Source organism: Mus pahari, chromosome 7 (assembly GCF_900095145.1).
Source record: "Mus pahari chromosome 7, PAHARI_EIJ_v1.1, whole genome shotgun sequence".
NCBI classification, from domain to species: Eukaryota; Metazoa; Chordata; class Mammalia; order Rodentia; family Muridae; genus Mus; species Mus pahari.
In genome coordinates this window covers 103,847,607-103,871,820 of record NC_034596.1, presented here as the reverse complement: position 1 = coordinate 103,871,820, position 24,214 = coordinate 103,847,607, and positions in this window count along the sequence as shown.

Sequence of the window (24,214 nt, the reverse complement as noted above, 5' to 3'; positions counted from 1 at the left end):
TGCAGCCGGTAGGCAGTAAGACTACTTGCTGAATGGGACCTAGGTGGTGGACCCATCTGTGCCAGTGACGGCTAAGTAACCAACACCAGACCCCTGTCCCCATCGTCATGGTCTCCCCTGTACGAGAGGTCCCCATCAGGCAGGGGTCTGTTGGATTCTAGGTCCTATTGTTGCAGCAGTTACACACACACACACACACACACACACACACACACACACACACACACANCACACACACACACACACACACACACACACATATATATATATATATATATATATATATATATATATATATATATATATATAAAATGTTAAAGTACATTAAAAGTCTGCTTCCTGGGCTATGGATACAACAGTGGTAAAAGCACTTGCCTAGCATGCAAAGCTATGGGTTCAATCCTCATCCCAGGCTGGGGAAAAGCCTCAATATTCTAATAAAGCAGAGTGGCTTATCACAGACACAGTGTGGTTATACTATGAACAAAATGTAAAAACAATTGTTTGGATTGACATTCAAAAGAGAACAAAAGCAGGCTAAGCCACTTCAAACCAGGAAGTGGCTGGTTGAGACAAAGACCTAAAAGCTTTCCCCTGGTGTTCTCCCCTTGAGGATGGCTGGAAGGAATGTCTACCTGGAGAGGCTAGGGCACCAGGAGGCTGATCCCAGAGCAACAGAGAGAACCACAGGCTGGCAGGGAGTGATCCCAGATCTACACAAAATGTCGGCCTGCTTGCAAGCATCTATGGAACAGTTAAGACTCTGCAGCTCTCGGCACCAAGAGCCTGGCCAGCCATTCAGGGCAGAACCAGAATCAGCTGCCCAGCGAGGGGGAGATGGGATTTGAAGCCGAAATTCTGCAAGTAGAGAATTTGGACTTTAATTTCCACAAATCTACCACTTCCTGGTGCCAAAGAAAGGCCTGCTGGGCCGTAGGCGTAAGGGCCTCCCCTGGAGGCTTTGTTAAGGTGGCTCCTTTGGTGAGTAGCTACCTTGCAACTAGGAGAAAGGGCCTTGCTTTGGGCATCAAGACCACATTTCAAAACTACAGGAAAGTGCAGTGAATTTGCCCTTTCAAAACCTCAATCCAAGGCCCCGCAGGACCAAAGTGATTGGATTGGCACTAATTTAGCGACCTCCTGGGGTGGGGGTAAACAGGTGAACAAACCTTCTTCCGGGCAAGACAATAGCATCCAGGGCCAAGACTCACAAGGCCCATCGGGTAAACTGAAGGTACCTGGGATGCAGGAGCAGAGAAACGCCACAGAGAGGGAGGCTGGGAAGATGTCCCCTTTGGGAAGGTGCTCGCCGCCTTGTAAACATGAGGACCTGAGATCAGCCCTCAGAAGTCACACAGAAATAAGGACAAAAGGCATGGTAGCCTGTACCTCTTATCCCAGTGCTGGAGGGGAGACACAGGCGTGATCTCTGGCCAGGCCTGGCAGCCTAGTCTACTTGGTGAACTCCAGACCACTGAAAGCCTGTATTAAAAAAAAAAGTGGGTAACATCTGAGAGAGACCCCTGAGATGGTTCTCTGACCCCCATAGGCATATACATGCACACTTGCACACACCTGCACTCTTGCACACATGTGAACCTTCACATATATACACACATGGAGACACAAAACATGACTCATAATTAAAATTAAAAAATCAAAATTAGCAAAGCAACAGAAGACACTTATTTTAGAAGAACTTGATATGAACTTTAAGTCTTAACACACACACACACACACACACACACACACACACACACACACACACGAGCAATCAAAGGAAAAGATGGACCATAAGATGACTGCTGATTTCTAGAGGGTTCACATGGATAACTGACTGTGAGTTTAAAATACAGGTGAAAATGCAATGTATATTTAACCTGCTATCCTAGCTTGGCTACCAGCACACTGTAGTATCTGTTCTTTCCTGAGAATGTCACACTGCAAAGTGACTGGAAGTCAAAACCCAAAAGGAGGATGTTACTGAATGCAGAATGCACCCAGCTGCAAAGCTGGAGGCTCTGAAGCTGAAACTCTGAATCATGAACAACTGTGGATCTGTTCCTTCTGTAACAAAAAGAGAGAATCAGGAGAGAGAGAGAAGCTCTGAATCGTGGACAACTGTGGATGTCTTCCTTCTGTAACAAAAAGCAAGAATCAGGAGAGGAAAAAATAAGAAGAAATAAGGAAAGAAAAAATGAAATGGAGACCTACATCTGGAAAATTCAGTGTCTAAAATCACCTAATCCTGTCATAAAAATTAACCCAGAATGGCCTACAGCTCCTAGAGCTGTAGCTCAGCAGTATAGCTCTGTGTAGCATGCAGAAGACCCAGAGTTCAGTTCCCATGACCAGATAATACCCGCCAGGATCACAGGTCTACGAGTAAAATGAAGAACGTACAATGGCTCCCAGTTCGGCACAGGAGAAAATTTCCATGACCTTGGGTTGGCAATGACTTCTCAGATCTGACACCACAGACATAACCTGTAAAGAAAAACCTGAAAAACTGGCGTTCATTAAAACGATTTTAATCTGCCGAGTGACCTTATCAAAGAAGGAAAAGACAGAGCACAGACCAAAATAAAATATCTGTAGTAGACCTGTCTCCTCAGACCTGGTATTGAAACGAACACAGACTGTCCAAGTTCAGCGTTGGGAAAATGGAGACTGATTGAAAATGGACACTTCTTTGAAGAAGACACACAGATAAAATATAAGCATAAAGGGATGAGTGACATCACTGACAGCCAGGAAAAAGGCAAATTAAGAAATGACATGCCAACATAGCCACTGAAGTTCAGAACACTGAGAACACCAAACTCTGGTGACCATGTGGGACCCTGGGGACTCACAAAGGCTGGAAGGAATCAGAATGACCAACCACTCAGGAAGGCAGACTGGCATTTCTTAGCAAGCTACACGTATTTTTCACCGTATGATCCAGCAATCTTGTTTTTTGGGTTCTTACCTGAAACAGTTAAAAACAAAACAAAACAAAAACAACAATACTTCACGCAAATGTGTACATAGATTTCTTTAATTTCTTATTTATTTTTATTAGATATTTTTAAATTTACATTTCAAATGTTATCCCCTTCCCTAGTTTCCCTTCCAAAAATTCCCTACCCCTCCATCCCCAACCCACCCACCCACTCCTGCTTCCTGGCCCTGGCATTCTCCTACACTGGGGCATGGAACCTTCACAGGACCAAAGGCCTCACCTCCCATTGGTGACCAACTAGATATGCAGCTAAAGCCATGAGTCCCACCATGTGCTTTCTTTAACTGGTGGTTTAATCCCTGGGAGCTCTGGGGTTACAGGTTGGTTCATATTGTAGCTGAAGGGCTACAAACCCCTTCAGCTCCTTGTATCCTTTCTCTAGCTCCTTCATTGGGACCCTGTGCTCTGTCCAATGGATGGCTGTGAGCATCCACTTCTGTATTTGTCAGTCACTGGCAGAGCCTCTCAGAAGATCACTTTATCAGGCTTCTGTCAGCAAGCTCTTGTTGGCATCTGCAATAGTGTCTGAGTTTGGTGATTGTTTATAGGATGGATCCAGGTGGGGCAGTCTCTGGATGGTCATTCCTTCAGTCTCTGCTCCGAACTTTGTCTCTGTAACTCCTTCCATGGGTATTTTGTTCCCTCTTCTAAGAAGGATCGAAATATCCACACTTTGATCTTCCTTCTTCTTGAGTTTCATGTGTTTTGCAAGTTGTATCTTGGATATTCTGAGCTTCTGGGCTAATATCCACTTATCAGTGAGTGCATATCATGTGTGTTCATTTGTGATTGGGTTACCTCACTCAGGATGATATCCTCCAGATCCATCTATTTGTCTAAGAATTTCAATAGCTGAGTAGTATTCCATTGTGTAAATGTACCACGTTTTCTGTATCCATTCCTCTGTTGAGGAACATCTGGGTTCTTTCCAGCTTCTGGCTATTATAAATAAGGCTGCTATGAACATAGTGGAGCATGTGTCCTTATTACAGGTTGGAGCAATTCTGGGTATATGCCCAGGAGTGGTATTGCTGGATCTTCCGGTAGTACTATGTCCAATCTTCTGAGGAACCAACAAACTTATTTCCAGAGTGGTTGTACCAGCTTGCAATCCCACCAGCAATGGAGGAGTGTTTCTCTTTCTCCACATCCTCGCCAGCATCTGCTGTAACTTGAATTTTTGATCTTAGCCATTCTGACTGGTATGAGGTGGAATCTCAGGGTTGTTTTGATTTGCATTTCCCTGATGATTAAGGATGTTGAATATTTTTTTAGGTGCTTCTCAGCCATTTGGTATTCCTCAGTTGAGAACATGGATTTCTTTAATTGATACTTTACACACAATCTATCAAAAATTGGAACTAGGCAAGATGTCTGTCAGTGGGTTCATGGATAAACAGACTACGGTACAGTCACGCAATGGAATATTACTCAGTCCTAAAAGGAAAGGTATCGCCAAACCACACACAGACAAGCAGAGCCTCAGGTACTTAATACAAGCAGAGAAAATCCATCTGAAAGGACAACGAAATTCACAAAGGGTCTGGGGAAGAGCTCAGAAATCCTAAGCACACGGTGCAGGATGGGACAGTGTGGGCCACGGAGCCAGGGAGGCTGTGTTCCAGAGCACATGGGAGCTCTCTGCCCTTTTCAAGTTTGCAGCAACACTAGAGCATTCTCAGGCAAGCTGTGGAGACAGTAAAATTATCAGTGGTTTCCAGAGACTGGCAGGAATGAACAGCAGACCCTTCTTAGGATGGAGTGAGGCTTGGAATGTACGCACGTGTCAGTACAGATGTACTCCAGTGCATACGATGCACAACAAGAACGAGGCATACTGTCAACTGTACAGGGTCAGGTTGGTGCGGACCTGGAGATGCAAGTTCATTAATTATGCCAAACATACCGCTGTGATCCGGGATGCTGATAACCAGGGAAGGATAGCGTCTGCGAGGCCGGAGAGCCTTAGAAATCCCAGACCGTCTGCTCAGTTAGAACTGAGGCTGCTCTGGAGAAGTCACGTGTAATACAGAACAACAGGCAAGAAGTAATGAAGGCCTTGGGGAAATGAAATAGAAAAGAAGTCTTTCTTTCTTTTTTTTTTTAATCACATCACCCACATCACAATAAACAAACAAACAAACAAATAAAAGAAATTCTTGGGTGTGAAGGGAATGTTGACACCCAATTGCTCTGACACAGGAGGGGCACTGAACATAATTGTTATATGAAAAATGGCCTAACCTTTCCCTGAAAAGCAGTTAGCTGTCAGATGTTAACGAACGGGGCTGACTAGTTACTGTCTGATGCTCTGATAAAGTGCCACGGCTCAAGTAACTTTTAGAAAGAAATGTTTATTTGCACTTAGAGTTCCAGAAGCATAAATGCCTATCTGTGTTTCTCTCTCTGTCTTTGTTTTTCCCCCGTCTCTGTCTGTCTCTCTGTCTTTGTCTTTGTCTGTCTCTGTCTCTCTGTCTGACGATGAAATGTCAATGAGGAAGCTACATGGGAACCTATGGTTTTCCGACCCGAGTAAGGAAATAATAAAAGGAGACGGTAGAAGACATGCTCTCTGAGTAAACAGAGGGTGACTACTGGACCTAAGTGTGTGAGCAGGGATGGTGGCAGGGTGGAAGGGAAGGGGTACAGGACGGGTTGACCAAACTACAGATAGATGGGGAAATGTTAATGAAAATGCACCAGACTGTAAGAAAGGGAAAACATATCATGGAAAGTGGAATTTGAACAGAGGAGCCTGCACAGGTCACCCACACTGCTCCCAGAAGATGTCAGTTATTAAACAAAGGTCTCAGTGCTAGGTGCAGGCTATCTCCCTGTGAGTGATGGGTCAGAGAGACCCCAGAGGTACTCAGAACAGTATATACTGTTCCCATTGCTTCTGGTTGCACACGGTGGCTAGATGGTAAGACACTATTGCTAAAAAACGCCCAACGCTTTGGTGGCAGCGTGGGAAATCAGTCCCAAACTGAGCAGGCAACCCTCTCCCTGCTTAGCTAGCTCTCAGGGTGTTAAAAGATGCTGTGCAAGCTGCTTCATGAGAAAGGACAGCCACGATGGTCTTCCTCACCAGACCCTGTGTGTTAGAATGCAGATCTGCCCGGTAACCTGTGCCAGCTCTCATGGCGGTGGTAAGACTGTTCATGAGGCAACCAACTGCTTTCTGATTGGATGTGAAGTCTGTTTCACAGAAGGGAGTTCATGCCTGATACTAGAAACGTGCTCAAGACCCATGGCTAGGGAGGTCAGTAACTACAGAGCTACGTGCTCCTCTCAGGCTTGGTCAGGGAAGTTTGTTCTTGCAGTGGGTAGTGGCTAAAGCAGAAATGTATCACTGTTCAAAACGCTGAAGATAAAGTACCTGTGAGTGGTGACTCATGGATGGGAGAGTTTATCAACACCCTCCACCTGCAAGACTCAGAGAACATCTCAGAGGCACCAGAAAGAGTGTGTAACAAGTGGAGGATGGGGGAAGGATGGCTGTGGAATGCTGTCCTCTGGTCATGACAGGACTGTGGCATACACAAATACACATCCACTATGATTATCTGTACACTATTAAGCCAGTGAATGATTTCAGTATGGAGGGGAGGAGGCTCCTGAGGCTCTGGTCCCAAGTGAGGAGCTCTTGGTTGGATGCTGAAGGAATGAGAGCTGCTTCTCTTTGGGTGGGGGTGACCCCTGATAGGTTGTCTATGCCCCAGTGGATGGCCCAGTAGCCATGCACATATGGACACCTCTAATTGGATTCAGTGGGATGTATATTAAAAAACAAAATAGGAATGTAGAGTTGGGAGGCAGATGTAAAGGGAGTTTCAGAAGGGCCTTGGAAAGGAGTTGAAGATAATTAAGATCAAGATGGATTGTATACTATCATAAGTTGATTATATCTATGAAACAAACAAACGGCCAAGCACCTCATAAAAAAGGCGAGTAGAAAACCAGAACGAGACTAAGATGAGAATTATTATGTCCTGAGAAATTAGCAAGACCAAGCCTGACTGCGTGGGAGGCTCACAGGGAGGCAGTCTCCTGTGGGAGTGCCGAGAAGCGACGCCACTTGGGAAAGTTATTTGTTGGCTTCTTATGAAGCCAGACACCACACCTCCTGTACCTAATAGTTCAGTAGCAGGTATTCATCCAAGGGAAATAAAAAGAGATACCCACAAAAACATTTTTACACAAATATCAGGGTAACTTTCTTTCTAACAGCCCCAAGCTGGAAACAGCCCAAGTAGCTGTTAACAGACCGTGGACTAACAATCCACAGAATACCGTCAAACAAAAGGAGAAATGGAGGGTCCAAACAGCGATTTAGAGAGAGACATTAAATGCCAGTCGCTAGTGCCTTTGTTCCTATGCAGATCCACATGCTGCAGGGGACACAGTCGGGGTGACATATCAGACCGTCCTGGGCTGCTGGTCAGGGCTGTGTATGTGGAGTTTTGAAGGAGAAATGATCCCCATAGCCCCTGACATTTGAAAGTTTGCTTCTGCCTTGCTGGAGGAAGTATGTCACAGGCTGGGCTGGGGGATTGGGCGAGTGTTGAAATGAAAAGGCTTCTAGCTCTTTCTTTGTTCTTTCTGCTTTGTGCTTGTAATTCAAGATGTGAGTACTTAGCTTCCTGGCCCTGCTGCCTCCACCTCGCACCACAATGTATTTGTATCCCTATAGAACCACAAGGCCAAATAAACTTTCTTCCCCAAGTTGCTCTTGGTCTTGGTGTTTTATCACAGTGACAGAGAAGTCAGGGTGCACAGCTGTGGACCTCTTGGTAGGGGGGCAGAGGGATTTGTGTTTGTGTTTTACTTACAGATACATAAGGGACTTCAGACTGCCACCGTAAAACATTATCTAAACAGCATGCCTTGCAGCTTAGACCCTGCCTGGGAAATGTCCAGGGCCCTGGAAATGGAATTAGTTGGCTCAAGGGCAAGCCCTCATCTACCTTCCTGTAGAGTATGAAGAAAAGCCCCTAACTGCAGAAAACACCTTAGGCTCTCGGCCCTGGTGGGGTGGTAGAGTCTAGCCACCAGTATGGGAGGGATGGCAAAGGGCCTTTTCACCAAAATAGAGCAGGGTGCCCTCATTGTGATCAGCTGCAGGTATATCTCAAGACACTGTCTTGGTGGCCCCAGGATGGTATGGGGAGCAGGAAGGAGACTTCAGGAAGACCTTAGTGGCAGGAAGCATATACCAGGCCATGCAGAGCCATGCCAAATGGGAAGCCCTAACTCTGGGTTTGTGGCAACAGAGGGGAAGGGAAGGCCTGGAGGTCTTGTGTGAGGGGTCTTCATGTGGCCTCGGCCTGGAAAGAACATTCATGGCACAGGAATACTCAGTATCAGAGGTCTGACTATGTGCACAGACTTCTAGATTTTCCTCTCTGCTGTGAGTGAGACCTCCAGAGAAGCCAAAGGGATTCAGGGCAGAGTGAATGGGCTCGGTGGCAAGGCCATCTGCTTGAGAATGGGACCAAGTCATTGTGTGTGTGGGGGGGGGAGCTAAGGGCGGAGCCCAGAGCCCAGTATGGGTGTAAAGGGCAGAGAGAGCAGAGAGTTAAGGCCAGATCTGACACTGCTCTTGGCTCTCTCAGTCCAGGCCCTGCCCTTCTCAGGGCCACATTTGATGGTGCAGATGATGAATCAGGCATTATATTTTCCAGCTTACCAGAAACAAACAGCTACCCCTGTCCTGCACGACCCACAAGGGGACACTTAGAGAAAAATCTTCCATGATTCTTCTTTGGCTCCAGACATGGCTGGGAAGGATCAAGCACCTCTCATGCCTCAGATGAGGTTTAGGGACAGAGAAGGTGCCAAACTTTAACTGTGGGGAACCAGTCGTCCCCATAAGGAGGTCCCAAGGCCAATGCTGTCTCTCAAAGAACAGGATCCTAGATGGACGAGGCTTTCTCTCTCTCTCTCTCTCTCTCTCTCTCTCTCTCTCTCTNCCTGGCTGTCCTGGAACTCACTTTGTAGACCAGGCTGGCCTCGAACTCAGAAATCCGCCTGAGAGGCTTTCTCTTGAGGGAGATGCAGACACAGCTCTGGACTCCATGACCAGCTGGAGACCCGTCCTTCTCCCCCGAGGACCCCTGTTCTGCTGTCTGAACTTGAGATCCTGGAGCCACACTTCCAGTGCTGCCCACAAGGTTTCAAGCAGCAGGCCCATCCTCATCGCGTTCCTCTCTTCCCAACCAAGAGGCCTCGCAGGGGAGTCTTGAGAACCAGGGTCATCTAAGGCTGAGAAGATTTAGCCGTGCACTCTCATTGGCACCAAGCTATAGAAAATAGCCAGGCCGAAGTTTTGAAACACACAAGCGTATGCCCAGGAGTTGTGCCGAGAAGGCTCGCTGGGGAGGAGATTGCCATCTTCCAACTGGCCTCTGAAAAAAAATAATAAATTAAAAACGGCTATTTTCCTCCGCCGAAGCTGGCAACGCTGTGAGCCACACTCGGCTGGTCCGTGGCAACTGAAGTTAGCTGGGCCGCTCTTCAGCCATGATTTATTGGCTGGGTTCTTTGAAAGTCTACTTCTTTTGCAGGCAGGCCAGTGCCTTAAAGCCACGGTTCCACTTGAGTTGGAAAGTAATGGGCAGACCCAAGGTGGGCATGTGGATGTCAGCTTTTGCTCCATCCATTTCCCTCTACAGGTAACAGAGCAGTCAAGCAAAGAAATGGGCGGGGTGGGGGGGGCTGGGCAGCCGCAGAGGGGAGCACAGTATATGGAAGGGTGGAGAGTGCCGACAGGCCTTGGCTTTCACATCACTCGGTCTGCACGCAGGGCAGCAAGCCCAGGTGTGCGCAGGCCAAGTGGGAGATATCTGAGCTGACCTGGCCATACTCAAGGAGGTGGAGGTCTCCCTCTTGTGACTCACCCTGTCCCCTGCCAGTCCCAGCTGGCCTTCCTTCCACTGGATCCTTGCCATGGACTCAGAGGCGGCAGTTTGGCTGACCCAGAGCCCTTCTCGTGGTCTGGGATGGAAAACAGGGAGTACTGAGGATGAAACCCCTTCTGGTCCCCAGCTGACCTATGTGTACAGTCAGCTCTCCATGGCAGGGCAGTACCTAGTGTGTCCTTCAGGACCCTAGGGAGCTCTCAGGATTCAAACTCATGAGGATGGAGCCCAGTCCATCCCCTCACCGAGCTGGGCACCCTTCTATAGGTACAACTCTATATTCCTGGCTGCCTCAGAGCCAACACAACACAGATGTTATTGTTCTCCCCATTGGGGCAGGGTGCAGACAGTATCTGCTGTCTAGGCCTCGTAGAGTCTTTATGCCAACCTGAGTATTACAAAAGGAGGAGGGGTGGGGGACAGACTAGTAGGTTCCATTTTGGGTTCTAGGATCATTCCACGATGCACCTGGGAAAAGTGAGACTCAAAATCACACACACACACACACACACACACACACACACACATATACAAATAAGTTTTTAAAACTTATATATGTATATGTATATACATATATATGCATAAGTTTAAAAATCATTTGTGAAAAAATTATCACTAAAGAATACAGAATGGTATGGAATTCATCAAAGGACGGACATGTAGATGCTTGGAAAATAATAAAGATTCAGAAATGGACTCACATGCATGGCCAATTTTAATTCAAACATAGAGGTCATTCAAAGGAGAAAAAATTATCCTCAGACAAGTAGAGATAGAACAGTGGGATACACAGTGCCCTCCTGACCCCTGTAAAACAGCTAGAAGAAGATAAAGGCGGGTGGCAAGTTTGCATGATACCTTAAGTGCAGTTCATAAGAGCATAAATAGATTGGACAGTGAGTCACTTTATTCTTGTCAACTTGATTAAACTATATAAGACCTAAATAAGACTTCAGTGTGTCTGTGAAGGTATTTCCAGGGAGAATCAGCAGAGGGCAAAAGATGTGTCTTGGGTGTGGATGGTCCACCCCCAGGGCTGGGGTTCTGGACTGGCTAAGCAGGGAAGCAGGTAGGGAAGATGAGTGCCTTTCACTGTTTCATGGTCTGCTCAGAACCGAGCAAGCAGCCACACAGTCTGGTACCATGTTGGAGTGTACTCTCAGACTGCAAGCCAAATAAACCTTTCCCCTACGAAGTAGCTTCTTGCCCACAATAACAGAAGGCAATGCACACTGTACCCAAATTATTGTCTTCTCTTGGAAAAAGACTGTAAAGAATTTAGAAAGGCACATTTTGGGGAGCTGGAGATATGGCTCATGGGTGAAACACTAGCTTGCAAGCATGAGAACTGAGTTCAGATCTCCAGCTCACACAGAAATGCCAGGTAGTCATGGTGACTTGCTCATGTCTCTAGGACACGTGAGACAGAGGCAGGGAAAGCTGGCCAGCTAGAATAGTTGAAGCAGTGAGCTCTGGATTCAAATGAGAGGCTCTGCCTCAAAGAATCAGGCAGAGAGCCATCAAGGAGGACTCTAGATGTGAACACGCAAGCACGTTTACACACATGCAGGCATGTATACATGCATACCAAGGGGGAAAAATGAAAGCGCTTTCTGGAAGAAAATATTTGATAATTATACAGACATTTAAAAAAAATTCCACGTGTCTTAAATGTGTAAAGAAGTCTTAAAACTCAAACATGTGAGCTATTCTAAAAGATTTGAACAGAGGGGCTTCATCAGGAGAAGCTATGTACAGCCACCAGTGCAGAGAAGACATCAAACAAATGCACTTTAGATGTAGTTCACTCTCTCACATATGCACGTCAGAGTTTCCTAGCATAGAGCGGCAGCTATAATGAAAGAAGATGATAAAGTGCTAAACAGGGCTGGACAATGGGAGCTCTTGTTGGATCCTAGCTGCTGTTGTGATACACTTTCGTGGTATATAGCCCAAGTTGACCTTGAACCCAAGGTAATTCTTCTGCCTTGACCTCCTGAATGCTGGGATTACAAGCATGGAATGCAAAATTTATAGTTCCTCTGAAAGCAAAACTGGCCGTTCAAAAAACTTTATTAAATAAACAGTGTACAACATAGCAGTGTACCTTCCGGAGATTTATCTGAGAGAACTGAAATTTTATATTCATACAAAAACCTATGAATGGAAACTTGCAGGAGCTTTATTTATAATCGCCAGTTGAAAACAACACTACCATTTTGCCAGTGGATGCATAAACTTAGGCCTATTTGCCAAATGAACTCCTGGAAACCAGAAACTATCTACTGATATAGAGAGCTCTCTGTCTCTCTCTGTCTCTGTCTCTGTCTGTCTGTCCATCTGTCCATCTGTCCGTCTGTCTGTCTGTCTGTCTGTCTGTCTGTCTGTCTGTCTCTCTCTCTCTCTCTCTCTCTCTCTGTGTGTGTGTGTGTGTGTGCGCGCGCGCGCACTACAAATGGAGGAGACAGGAATTCAGTGAATGAACAAAGTACAAAAAGACTGCCCATATGACAAATGCAAATTAGTAGAGTGCTATCAGAATGCAGGGAACCTGTAACACACCATCAAAGACTGAAATTAGGAATCATAGATATATAAGCATTTTGTGCTAAAGAAACAGAAAACTTGTTCATTAAAATCATTGCAGAAAACTTCCCAAATCTTGGGAAATAGATGGCTACCCAGGTACAGAGGACTTCAGACAGACATGATCAGAAAAGAACCTCCCTGTATCATAAAACTAAAATGGTAAATATACAGAGCAGAAAGAATTTTGAAAGCTACAAGAAAAAAGAACCAACTCACATGTAAAGAAAAACCCAAAAACTCAGGTGACAGCAGATGCTGGCGAGGATGTGGAGAAAGAGGAACACTCCTCCATTGCTGGTGGGATTGCAAGCTGGTACAACCAGTCTGGAAATCAGTCTGGCAGTTCTTCAGAAAATTGGAAATAGTTCTACCTGAGTTCACAGCTATCCCACTCCTGGGCATACACCCATAAGATGCTCCAACATATAACAAGGACATATGCTCCATCCACTATGTTCATAGAAGCCTTATTTATAATTGCCAGAACCTGGAAAGAACCCAGATGTCCTTCAACAGAGGAATGGATACAGAAAATGTGGTATATTTATACAATGTAGTACTACACAGCTATTAAAAACAATGACTTCATGAAATTCACAGGCAAATGGATGAAACTTGAAAATATCATCCTGAGTGAGGTAACCCAGACACAAAAGAACACACATGGTATGCACTCACTGATAAGTGAATAAAAAGAAGCTCGGAATATCCATGATACAACTCACAGACCATATGAAACCCCAAAAGAAAGAAGATCACACCGAAGTGTGGATGCTGCAGTCCTACTCAGAAGAGGGAAGAGAATGATCTCTGGGAAGTAGAGGGGGAGAGGAGGGGGGAAAAGGGGGAAAGGGGGGGAAGGGGGGACTCAGATGTGGGAAGAGATGGGGGAGAAGTACAGGAGGTTGGGAATTTGAAAGGAGGTGTGTAGCAGTGGGGGAAGGGGAACTGGGGGTAGCCACTAGAAAGTCACAGATGCCAGGGACCCAAAAGTTTCCCAGAACCCAACAGGGGGGACATTAGCCGAAATTCCCAACAAAGGGGAGATTGAACCTGTAGAGACCATATCCAGTGGATAGGCACGGCCACCGGTTGAGGGATGGGGCCACCTACCCATCTCAAAAATATTAATCTGGAATTTCTCCTGTCAAAAGGAAGTGCAGGGAAAAGAGTGGAGCAGAGGCTGAAGGAAAGGCCATCCAGAGAGATCCATCCCATCTGCAGACACCAAACCCAGACACTATCGCTGATGCCAAGAAGAGCTTACTGACAGGAGCCTGGTATATAGCTGTCCCCTGAGAGGCTCTGCCAGAGTCTGACCAATACAGATTCAGGTGTATGCAGTCATACATCTGACTGAACACAGAGACTCCAATGCAGAAGTTAGAGCAAGGACTGTAGGAGCTGAAGGGGTTTGCAACCTTGTAGGAAGAACAACAGTAACAACCAACCAGATCCCCTAAAGCTACCAAGGACTAAACCATCAACCAAAGAGTACACATGGAGGGACCCATGGCTCCAGCTGGATATGTAGCAGAGGACTGCCTTATCTGGCATTACTGGGAGGGGAGCCCCTTGGTTCTGTGGAGGCTTGATGACCCAGGGTAGGGGAATGCTAAGGCACTGAGGCAGGAGTGGGTGGGCGGGTAGAGGAGCACCCTCATAGAAGCAGGGGGAAGGCGGAGCAAATAGGGAGCGGTGGAAGGGAAACTGGGAAGGGGGATAACATTTGAAATGTAAATAAATAAAATAACTAATAAAACATGAAAAAAAAAACATTGGAATAATCACTTACTTCCCAACATAAACTAAAAGCCACAAGGGTATGGCTTTTAGAATAATGTCAACTCAGATTGCCTTACTCCGAAAAGCTGATAAATATAAAGTAACAGAATTCATGACCGCTAAGCCATAGCTGCAGAGTAGATGTGAAAGACTTTCACACACAGAAAGGAGAGATAAATACGTCCGTGGGACCACAAGAAAGAATAAGTCACACTAGAACAGTGAATAAAAACTTGAAGATTAGGGAACACTATGAAGTCAACAAAATATCAGGTATCAATACACACATTCCAATAATAACTATAAATATTAATATTCTCAATTTCCAAATCAAAAGACCTGGACTGAAAGATTGGATTAAGATATAGGATCCATATACTTTTTGACTATAATAAAAACACCACACCAGCTAAAGAATAGTGTGAGATCTTTCAAGCTAAGTCATATTAAAAAAAAAAAATAGGTGTGGAAATTCCAATTTCTGATGAAATAGGCTTTAAATTCTAAATAGCGGGAAGAAATAAAATCACTATGTATGGAGTAAGGAAATAATCCACCAAGAAGATACCATATTTCTAAACATTTATGCACCCAATACTAGCAAACCCAATTTCATAAAACTAATACTCTTGGATATAAAGGCAAAGACTGAGCTCAGCAGACAGCACGGTGAGTGACTGTCATAGTCTACTATGATCAACATAACGTCCACGCAGACAAATCAAACAGATGGGAAAAGAAACATCAGAGGCAAACAATACTATAGATCAAACAGACTTCATCGGCGTCTACAAAATAGCCACACAAACACCCAGAGTTGCATTCTTCTCAGAAGCCCCTGGGATTGTCTCTAAAAAACCACTACATTATAGACCAGAAAGCAAATATTTACAAATTGAAGTGATTTCCTGTATTCTATTTGATCACGACAGAATAAATCTAGCAATCAACAGCAAGGAAAACTGTAGGATATACACAAGCTCTCGGAGACTGAATGACAGGCTGTTGAATGATGAATGGGTCATTGAAGAAATCAGGAGGGAAACTAAAAAGTTCCTGGAATTGAAGGAAAATGAAACCACAACATACCAGAACTGTGGGATACAATGCATGTGCTCCGAAAAGGGAAGTTCATAGCTATAAATACCTGCTTTAGAAAATCAGAGAAATTTGAATTAAATAATTGAATGATTCACCTCAAGGTCTTATGCAAATAAGAAAGTGTCAAACTCCAAATCAAGGGAATGGAAATAAATATCAAAGATCAGGGGCAGAGGCAATAAAGATGAAGAATACAGAACTAAAAGTTGGATCTCTGGAAATATAAACAACATTAATAAATCCTTAGCCGAACTAACTAAAAGGCAGAGCGTGAAGACCACAGTAATAGATTTAGAGATGAAAAGGGAGGGGCTACAGTGGACACCAGTGAAACTCAGAGAATAGTTAGAGCAGACTTTGAAAGCCTCTATTCTAATAGGTTAATTAATACAGAGACATACAACTTGCCAATGTGCAGAGAATAAGAGACCACGAAGTGCTCAGTTCTAAACATAACTTGTATATCACACCTCCAGACTCAGTACCATCATGGAAGAGGGGGGAAGACTTGTAAGAGCCAGTGGTACTGGCTGACTACACTGAATCAGTATTTGCCATACATGACAAGGCTATTGCAAAAATAAACTCACAACAGCTGCATTTTCCTGCACTAGGCAAAGTCCTGGCACAGGTGGGAGAGGGGCTCATGAAGTCACACATCTACTGAGAGGCTATTAGTAACTGGTGACTACTGGGAGAAGGGGTCAGCTTTCTTCAGGGGTGTGGCCGCTTAGAGCATTGCCTTGCCCCAGGAAACGGTCCTATACTTACGTGCACAAAGGCAGCACTAGGTGGACTCAGTGTTTTGCTTTGTCTTATAAAGATCACAAGAAGTTGGGAGGGACAAGAGGTGGGGGTATAGGGAAGGAATTACGGGTATGGAATGGGGAGTGTATTTGAACAAAACACCTTTTATGTATGTATGGAATTCTCAAAGAGTAACAATGGAGAAACAGCATGCTTAACAAAAACAGAAAAGAATCCCCAAACAATACGGAAGCGTAAGAGACTGTGAATAGTAAGATCAATCCTGAACAAAAGTGCCAGAGGTCTCACAATATAAATTTCAAAATGTTTTGCCACTGCAGAGCTGTAGTGTCAAAAACAGCCAGATACTGGCATAAAAATAGAAATGTAGGACCCTTGGACTGTGATAGAGCACCACCCAAACAGCCATCGGCAGCCACCCAACCTTTGACACAGACGTCAAAAACGTACATTGGAGGAAAGGACATCTTCAGAAAGTGGTGCTGAGCCTGGCTGTGCACCACAGAAGGACGTTAGGTAACCATTGCTCACCCTGTGTAAAGATCAGTGGAGAGTAGATCAAGACCCTAAGGTGAGACTCCAGCTGTTAGCTAGGGAAGGACTTCCAGATGCAAGCCCCGTCAGTGGAGGAATGTCAGGAAAGTCATGCCCAGATGTGACTGCATGCACAGGGCACAAAGCCTCTGAGAGCACCCGGGAAAGCTGGGTGGAGAGGCAGCTGAGGTGTGACAGAGAACTCTTCATCTGCTATCAAGTGGACAGAGGACTCCCACAGAGCTACAACCCTACCACCCAAATCCCGAGCAATCTAACCAACAACCGGGAAAACAGAGCACTCTGAAAATTTGAAGGACAGAGAATCAACAAGTCTATGAAAAAGCGAGCAGCATCCTTAGCTGCAGTCGGGGTTATCAGGATTTAACCTGCAGAACAGGCATTCTCAAGAAAATAAACAACAGATGCTGGGAAGGGGACGGTGCGGGGACCAGGCAAACTCTTTACATCCCGTTGGGAGAAGTAGAAATGGTTCTAGCCGACGTGTAAACTAGTGTGGAGGGGTCTTCAAAACAAAACAGCAGCAACCAACAGCTAGAGGGAGAGCTGTACCACATCTGGGTACACACCCACGGGCTTAGGACAACACACCACTGAAGATAGCACAGCACATGCGTGGTGATTGCAGTGCTGTTCCCAACAGTCAAGTTATGAACCATCCCAGGTGTATTAGTCAGGGTTCTTTAGAGTCACTATAGTAAGGGAATTTGTTGATGGCTTACAGTCTGTCGTCCAACTTCCCAACAATGGCCAGCAGCAGCTGTGAATGGAAGCCCAAGGATCTAGAAGTTGCTCAGTCCCACAAGGCAAGCAGGCAAAGAAGAGAGAGCAAATCTTCCTTCTTCCGATGTCCTTATGTAGGTCTCCAGCAGAAGGTGTGGCCCAGATTAAAGGTGTGTATCACCACGCCTGGATCTGGGACTTGCTTTGTCCTTGAACTCAGAGATCTCCCTGTCTTAACCTTCTGGGATTCATAGCCACTATGCCTTAAGATCTCCGTGCCAAGATCCATGTCAGAAACTTGTATCTTCCAGCCTCCAGATTAGGATCACAGGTGAGCCTTCCAGTTCTGGATTGTAGTTCACTCCAGACAGAGTCAAGATGACAACCAGGAACAGCCACTACACTGGGTGTCCAGCATCAGATGAATGAACAAGAAATGGTATATACACACAGTGGAGTTTTTATTCAGCCACAAAGAAAATGAAATCACCTCATTTGGTAGAAGACAATTTTCATGCAGACAAATGTCATAGTTTCTCTTGGTTGTGGGTCCTAGAATTCTGTATAGATATATAAGACAGAATGTACTATAGGGGGTGGATGGGAAATCAGTGGGAAGAAGTAAGAGAAGGACTAATGGAGAGAAATGGAGCAGTGAATACGGTCAACAGTGGAAGGAAATTTTCTCTCTGGAATCCAACAATGTGTGCAGTGAATATACTCAGAAATTCCACTCACCAAACAGTGGGAGTCAACCATGTTTAGAACTCTGGAAATTATTCACAGGCATAGATGAAAATGAAAAACAACCATTCAGAAAAAAAAATGACTTAAAATTTATGCTACCAGGGAGCTCATGGCATTCCCATGGGAAGCCCTGCCATCACGAGAAAACCTAACCACCAGCAGAAGATAGGCCTCCTTCAGAGCCTGTAGCCCCACGAACTAGATGTCCATTGGAACATCACGGTACACATAACGATTGCACAAGTCATGTTGTCAATTGAGAGTGAAAGGCTCAGAAAACAACTGGCAGTTTGAGCTCCCTAGATGTTCCTGGCAAATCTACCCCTCCGGTGTAGCTGCTGTTGGATTTGACTGTGAGCTCGGGTCTATGAACATTTCCTCTTGCCCTGGGTGTAGCTGAAACCAGCATGGATCTGCAGTGGGTTCGACTGCCAAGGGCTGGTATTTTACTCAGTACTACCAAGAGCCTAGCTGGAAATTGAAACAAGACTGTGAGGATGGGAAGAAGCGAGAACTTTGAGGAGTTCTGACGAGTCTGTGAGGACCTAGAGAACTCTCCACACGTGTGAGCTCTGGGCACAGTCCCAGAAGGACCTGGGGTAGCCGAGGGCTACCACTGCTGACAGTGAACCCCTGCATGAGCAGGAGGGGAAATGAAGGGGGGGGGTTTAAATGTCCTAAAGTGTGAATATTCTACACACACACACACACACACACACACACCCTTGGAAAATGACAGAGAACTTGTGCTATAGGTAATTAAGGAAATCTTCTAACTGATCACAAGCTGAGTACGAAGTTGTACTAACACAGGGCTCAACCCTAGGAAGCCAGGCTAAAACCCAAAACAATTTTGTTGTTTTTATTTTAAGTGAGCAGAACATGCTGGTTGCATACTATAAGATGTAAAGCTCAGGAAAACCACCAAAGAAGTGGGCTACCAAGAAAAACCTTTCAAAATGAAACAAAATGGAGCAAGGACAAGAGCGGGTAAACACGAACCCAACAGACACAGCCTAGAGGTGGAAGGGCTGGTGACCCTGTGGATGTGTAACACACGGTAAGACAGGGAAATATGGTCTCCGTGCAGGAAAACAAACACCCACTGAAGGTGTCCCTGAGAGTACCCAGATGCTGGATTAGGGAGACAAAGAATTTAAATCAGTTATTAGCCATTAAAACAACAACAACAACAACAACAACAACAACAACAGCAACAACAACAAAACACTATTAAAGCATTCATTCTTAAAGAGCTGTACAAATGCAGGGTGTAGTCCTGTGGTAGAGAGCCTGCTTAGCATAAGGAAAGCGCTGGGCTCAACACCTAGCACCATTAAAAATACAAGAAATAGTAAGACAAATCTCTTACTAAATAGAGATAGATGATCATAATGAGATAGGCAAAAGGAAGTGTGTGTGTGTGTGTGGGGGGGTGTTAGACATTCTCTGGTTCAGAGAATAATATGTGCAACTAAAAGCCCACTTGTGAACCCCAATAACAAACCTGAACCTGTGGTTTTTAAAGGACTGATACCACAAGGTCAGAGGCCATGGCACCCCTGCCCCTGCTCCCCAGTATATTTCATCCATGAGGTTAGAGGTTATGCCTGCTCCACAGATCCCCCGATGGACCGTGTGGGACTTTGTCTGTGAAGTCAGAGGTCACGTGACTCCGGCGCCTGTCTCTGTATGTCCCTCTCTGCCACACGGACCCACGATGTCAGAAGCCACACACCACCAGCCAACCTGAGCCCTTAGGACTACTCCTTCTAGACATCATCACCAAATATCTCCTCCACGACTAAACCTCCAGCAGAATCTAGCTGAGCCAAAGCCCGCTAAAGCGGAGGGAATCTCAAACACAAATGCAACGCTCACTGGCTGAAAATGCGCCAGGACTACTCAGCCGACGAACCAACTTCAGATGCACCCAGAGCAAACGCAGGAGTAACTGGAAAAGTCAGAGTGGCATGCTCCGCCAGTGGATTTCATAGAAACGGCCCCCAAATGAGAGCAAATTAGATGAAATTATAAACAATGAACTCAAATGAATAATCATCCCTGTATTCAAAGGACTGAAGGAATACCAATTCCCCCTTTCTCCCTCCCCTGAACCAATTCGAAGGGAACACAAACAGCTGAATGTGACAAGGAAATAAATTCAGGATATGAAAATAGAATTCAGTAAAGAAGAAATACTGATGAAAAACTAGGCTGAGATGATGCTGGGAACAAAGGTTTCAGTACTTGGAATAAAGAGCTCAGCTGAAAGCATCAGTAACAGACCCAGGCATGTGGCTTGAATATCAGGGCTCAAAGACTGGGTGGGGGTGGGGTGGGGTGGAGGGAAGGAATCTATCCATCCAAGGACAAAGATAAGTTTTAAATGATCTGGGAATAGAAAAATAGAGTCTTTGCGATACGTTAAAAAACAAAACAAAACAAAAAACCAAAAAACCAAATCTCTAAGTTATGGACATGGGAGGATAAGACTCCTAGGCTGAAGATGTAGAAATATTTCCATTAAATTGTAGAAGAAAATTTTCAAAATCTAGAGGAAGAGAGAAGCCCATGCGGGCTAAAGAGACATACAAAACACCACATAGACAGGGCTAGAAAAGCAACTCCTAACATCATATTATCCTTAAAACATCAACTGTGCAGCAGGAGATATATTGAAAGCGGCAAGAGATGTCTCAAGTTACACAGAAGACAGTCACAGCAGAATAGCAGCTGATTTTTCAATGGAAACTTAAAAGCCAGAGGGTCTTGGAATGATATATCTCGAGCTGCCAACCCGGGCTAATGCATCTGAAAAAAATTATCTGTTGTAATAGAAGAAGAAAGAAAAGCTTTTCATGATAAAAGCAGGCTAGAGGAATTTATGACCACCAAGCCAGCACTGTAGAGGGTACTGGAAGGAAGACTTTGGACTGAATGAAAGGATAAATACTTCTGAGAGGCTGTAGGGCCAAGAGATGATGCTAGGATAGTTGGTGGATTAGCACATCACCAAAAGCTAGAGAAGTCAACCAAATGATCAGAATTAGTACACAGCTTCCAATGACATCCCCGAATAGCAATGGTCTCAATTGCACAATCAAAAGACACAGGCCAGCAGCCTGTACCAGAAAATAGCATCTTTCTTCTCACTGCCTCTGAGATGCATAGCTCACCATCAAAGACTGTCAGAGCCAAAGGATGGAAAGTGGCTTCCGAGCGAAGGGAACCAGGAAATGAGCAGGCACCAGTGTTGGCTTGTTTGTTTGGATTTTTACTTTTAATTCTCTGTGTTGCATGAGACATCTCAGTCTCACTCATCGCCCCAACCTCTCCTATCTGCTCTCCGTCCTTGCAACCTTTCCCTTTACTTTATGTAAAACACAAGCACCCTTGAGTGTGCGCGCACGCAAACACACACACACACACACACACACACACACACACACACGCAAAGCAAAACGAAATGGAACATAGAAAATATTTCATCAGTATACCCCTCTGTCCACACATCTTCACGTGCAAACGTTCATTGCAATGAGTCATTGGTCTGTTTCAAGGACTCTGGCTTCTGTGACAATCATCAATGTTGGATCCTCACCAGGACTCCTCCTGGTTGACCTGTTGTTGCCCTGTGTCATAGAGATCCTGCAGTTTTGGATCAGCAGAACTGTCCCTTTCATAGATGATGCAGATTTGGAGATGGCCTAACTCAAAGTCCTGGATCTGGGCCTAGGCCTGGTAGCTGAGCTGGTCAGTCCACTGGCTCTCCCTTATCCACACCACCAGGGCAAGCTCTCTAGCACTTATCCAGCTAGGCCACCCAGTGCTGCCTTAAGCAGGAGACAAGGGTCAGCTCTCCTGTTCTCATGCTCTTGGGGCGGGTTCATCCATACCCACACTTCCAGAGCCAGCTCCACTGTGCTGCCTAGACAAGGCACAGGGCCGACTCTCCCAAGTGTTATAGCCAGCGAGGGGCTGGGCTGGCTCTCTGTCTCTCACACCTTCAAGACTGCCTCACCCCGTGCCACTGTTTTAATATAATACAAAATAGAGTTCAAATAAAAGCTAGGTAGAAGAGATAAACACAGCCATTTCATGCTTACTAAAAAGCAATCCAGCAAGAGGACATTACGATCTTAAACATACATGCATACAGGTGAGATAGATTTTATAAAAATAAATGTTACTAGACATAGAACCCCAGATTGAACCTATACACTAGTATTGGTGACTTCAATACTCCACTCTCACCATAAGACACATTCTAAAGAAAAAAGCAAGCAGAGAGACATTATAGTTAAATGACATCATAGATCATATGGACCTAATAAAAATTTATAGAGTAACCCATCCAACAATATAGAATACACATACTTTTCAACATTCCATGGAATTTTCTCTACCATAGAGCACATATTAGGATGCAAACGACTCTCACTAAATATAGAAAAGTCGAAACAACTTCTTGTACTCTGCACAAGTCCCAGTGCAGTGGAATAAAGATCAAAACCAACAGCAAGAGAGAGCACAGAAAATTCGCAAGCATGAGATTAAGCGGCACAATAATTAATTGTTGATTAATGTGTTTGAGTGTGTTTGTATTCATGCTATAACATGTGTGTGGAGGTCAGAAGACAGCTTGCAGGCTTAGAAGCAAATGCCTTTACCTACTGATCTCTCTTTCCAATGTAGAGGAAACCACTGAATGATGATTGCATCATTGGAGAAATCAAAAGGAAATAAAATTTCTAGAAACAAATAAAAATAAAAGCACAACATACCGAAGTTTATGGGATAAAAATAAGGCACTCACTCTGGAAAGGGATGTTGATAACTCTAAGTGCCTATATTTAAAAAAAAAAATCAGGATCAAGTACATAATTTAATGATGCATACATCATTAAATACCTAGGAAAATAAGAATAAATCAAACTCAAGAGCAGTAGACAAGAATGTTGAGATCAAGGCAGAAATTAATGAAATAAACAAAAATAATAAAGAGAATCAATAAAAAGAATTGGTTCTTTGAAAAATAAATAGTATTGAAAAACGCTTAGACAACTTAATAAAAAGAAAGAAAAGACCAAAAATTAACAAAATAAAAGTGAGAGACATTACAACAGACACCAATGAAATTCTGAAACTCTAAGAAGGATCGATCCTTCTTAGAAGGGGCAACAAAATGCCCATGGAAGGAGTTACAGAGACAAAGTGTGGAGCAGAGACTGAAGGAAGGACCATCCAGAGACTGCCCAACCTGGGGATCCATCCCATATACAATCACCAAGCCCAGACACTTTTGTGGATGCCAAAAAGTGCTTGCTGACAGAAGCCTGTCATAGCTGTCCCCTGAGAGGCTCCCCCAGTGCCTGACAAATACAGAGGTGTATGCTTGCAGCCAACCATTGGACTGAGCACAGGGTCCCAAATGGAGGAGCTAGAGAAAGGACCCAAGGAGCTTAAGGGGGTTGCAGCCCCCTAGGAGGAACAACAATATGAACTAACCAGTACCCCCAGAACTCCCAGGGACTAAACCACCAAACAAAGAGTACACATGGTGGGACTCATGGATCCAGCTGCATATGTAGCAGAGGATGGCCTAGTTGGTCACCAATGAGAGGAGAGGCCCTTGGTCCTGTGAAGGTTCCATGCCCCAGTGTAGGGAGGGGAATGCCAGGGCCAGGAAGCAGGAGTGGGTGGGTTGGTGAGCAGGGGGACAGGGGAGGGGATAGGGGGTTTTCAGAGGGAAAACCAGAAAGGGGATAACATTTGAAATGTAAATAAAGAAAATATCTAATTAAAAAAAAAGAAATTCTGAAACTCATGAGTTATCTTAGAAACCTATATTCTACTAAATTAGAAATTTTAAAATGAGTAAATTTCTAGATGCACATGATACATCAAAGTTAACACATGACAAAATAATATTAAAAGATTTGTAGTAAGCAATGATATTGAAACAGTAATAAAACTAATTAACAGTGGACTAGGCCCAGATGGATTTATTGCAAATTTC